This window comes from Solanum tuberosum, unplaced genomic scaffold (genome assembly GCF_000226075.1).
Source record: "Solanum tuberosum cultivar DM 1-3 516 R44 unplaced genomic scaffold, SolTub_3.0 scf00007, whole genome shotgun sequence".
Lineage (NCBI taxonomy): Eukaryota > Viridiplantae > Streptophyta > Magnoliopsida > Solanales > Solanaceae > Solanum > Solanum tuberosum.
This window is the reverse complement of record NW_006238933.1, coordinates 3150595-3154111: the sequence shown is the minus strand read 5'-3', so window position 1 is coordinate 3154111 and position 3517 is coordinate 3150595.

Sequence of the window (3517 nt, the reverse complement as noted above, 5' to 3'; positions counted from 1 at the left end):
TAACACCTTAAGGTTAATATAAGGCTGCATCAGACAACAAAAACTAGCATCCACATGCTTACAAAAACTTAGGAAATCATAAGATAAAATAGAGTGTCTTAAAATTTTACAAGCCCAAGAGGGGCGAACAAAGCAACTCAAGAACCCTGTGACCGAGAGGTGTTGGAATCTAACTCCTCCGGTGGCACCAGGCCGGTCACGACCTCCTCCAGAACTGAAAACTAGAAGTAATCCTCCTTCTCCTCCACGAAAATCTCCTGCCCGGGAGCGATACATGTAAACATGATCTTCACTATCTTCTAGAGCCGAATCATCAGACGGTCCCTTTCTTGGTTCTTCCTCCTCTCCTGGCGCAACTTGCGTCGGAGCATCTCAAGCTCTAGGGCAGTGCTGGGGGCAAGCGGAACGGTGGGAGTAATAGGGCACCCCATCTTCCTCCACACCGTAGCCAAGTCCTCCTCTACCTGTGACGCGGAAAGTGGGGGACGAGTGTCGTCGCCTCCTTCTTTGTCTGACCCTGCGGTGGCCTAATTACTGCTAGCTCTATCATTCCTCCTCATCTTGCTCCTGAAAGTAGAACCTACCCTAACCAAAAGAGGGTGAAAGGGGGGATCCATAGGAAGTACCTCGTCGGGGTCCATAAGTGGTACTCCTACCCACTTGCACAGAGCAGTAATAAGACCAGGGAGAAAGAACACCTTCTTGTTACCCCGGTAGAACATCTTCCACTCAGAGATAATCTGCACCCCCACATTAAGCTCTATACTATGTATGGCGCACTCCACTACCAAGGCACAGGGAAATGTCACGTTTGTATGGTTGCCCGACGGGCGGATCCTCCTAGTCACCAAGTGTAGCTACCTCTTAGCATCAGGTGACCAGTCCGTGCTAGTGATGCCCTCAGCAGTAGCCCAGTAAACCTGATCTCGACGCTCATGCTCAACTAGAGTGTCTCTCTGCCACTCCAAATCCATTTCTCTCAGCTTGGCCTCATACCCAGTGTTCGAGACCTCCGGTACCTCTAGAGCCTCATTGATGGTAGTGGTATTCAAAGGAATGTCAACTCCCCTGATACGGATGACGGGGTGAGAGTCGTCCCATAGCACAGTAGGCAAGATGGCATAGAACTCCCTCAACCAAGTAGAGCGTGCATCTGGGGGATCCTCAGTCAGCGGAGCCCATCCGAATTCTATCAGTCCAGCATAAAAAGCAGGCACCTTCTCCTCTAATTTAAGTAGCACAAAACCCCTCTCGCAGTAGAAACCCGTGTTGCGGTAGTCATGATGCCTTTCCCAACTCGCGACATCGAGGAACTGGATGAAAGGTAAGTTTTCTTCATTCTAACCTGCCATTAGAAAAGCCTGCAAGAGTAATAAAAAATATTAAGTTAGTACACGATGGAAATAAACAGTGCAAGGGTTGAATGAGAAGAAAGGAAATTCTGGGTTAAGGGATGCAGGCCATTGGTCTGGCATATCCCACCACAACGGGATGAAGGCCGCCAGAGCGACCTTCATCTGGGACGAACAACAGACGCGGTTATGGCGTCTGTTCGTCCTAAAACCCCCATTTTCGAGAGAATTCCAGCAGATCAGAGTATATAAACTACCCTATAACCTATATATGCAATTATTTCAGCAAAATAACCCCTAAATACCCCTCAAATTCATGTTTTAGCAAATAGACTTTTCAACTTCTCCCAACCTTTTCGGTATCAATTCAATCGAATTTCTATGAAATCCTTACGCCCAGAACGTTGTGGAGACGTTGGGGACGTAAGGAAAGTGTCCATGCTACATTTATCTATCAAAACAAACAACCTACTTTTACTTTCGAATAACTACTCAAAAACCGGCTATTTTTTATCAGTTAATCGGCATGCAGTCGTTGTTAATCAAGTATGGAATTAAAGTGCGTAAGGAACGAGAATATTAACTGAGTTTTGACATTCGTAGGAGAGTGATCGAGAGTATTTTGGGAGAGTTTAGGAGTTTAAGGGAGAAATGGGAAAAATATTTCCCTTTTCCCCCCTTTTCTAGTCCCTGATATCCTGCCTTACGGGAGATCCTTGCCACAGCGGCCCCGCCTCAGCGGGAGGGCTACTACCCTGGCGGGCCAAGCCGTGTCATATTAAGCGTGTTCGTTTCCTTCATGTGTTGCCTCAAATTTTCTTCTGGTCTTTGAGAATAGTACTTTACTTGTATCAACTAATTAAAAGTCACCACTCGTCGTGGTTCCGTAGTGGACCAATTCTTTAATGTAAAAGAAAATCGAAATAAGGTGCGTGATGTTCGTGCACTAGTCGTTGAGGGACGAATGAGGGGTAAATTGGTATCTATTGTAACGACCCGAAACCGTCGTTATTTAGGAGAAGCAAAATCCGTGAAAAATCTGAGCCCTTGACCCGCCATAGCGGGCCAGATGCCACTAGGGCAGTGGTGCCAGGGGGGTAAGCTAGCGCCAGTTCGGGATAGGCGAGGCAGAACATAAATTACGAGAAATCCTATTTTCTCCACTTTCTAAAATACGTAAATAAGTCGTAAAACACACTAGTAGCCTCAGAAAAGCTGCTCTAAGCTTGGGAAGGAAGGAGAAGGAGATTTATAGTGTGAGGATGGTGATATCTTGTGGATTCTTGGCCAAATTCATCGTCACAAAGCCCGGAAAATTGAAATCGAGGTCAAAAACTCCGTGCAACTGCTTGGCGCCCAGGTAGGATAGGTTTTATGAATTGAGTAGTGATAAATCTGTGCTTACTACGTAATATATGTAAATCAATGGTAGGATTTATGTGTAGACCTTCGTGCACCGAGTGAATTCCATGGGTAATTTCTAGAAAGGAAAGTAATTGGGTTTATATCTTGAGAAGAGAAATTGATAACTCGTTAGGGATTCTAGAATTGCTAGCTCTCATATAATTGTTTCAAGAATCAGGATATGAAATAATAAATAATAAATGGAACTAGAATTATGAATGTATGCTAGATCATAAATTGGAGTGATTGAATTGAGGATTTTTTATGAATTGTGATTAAACCCTAGAAAGAGGTCTTAGATGATGAGATAGGGCTAAGTATGGTCAAACTAATGCATATATGATAGGGATTGAGGAGTAATTCTTAGGTGATGGTTGTGATTCTATGATTGTGTGATGTATGTTTGTTCTTGCTACATTGTGATACATTTATGTATATGAATGATGCATTATTGATCACGCTTGTTGTAAATAAGATGACCGAATTATGATTTCCATGAATTCATGAATTAAATGTATGATCTTGAGGATATACTTGTGGTTGTGATTGTAGTGTATTGAATGGATCGATTGCCGCGTTCCGGCATAACTAACTTGGATCGGTTGCCACGTTCCGGCATAACTAACTTGGATCGGTTGCCACGTTCCGGCATAACTAACTTGGATCGGTTGCCACGTTCCGGCATAACTAACTTGGATCGGTTGCCACGTTCCGGCATAACTAACTTGGATCGGTTGCCACGTTCCGGCATAACTAACTTG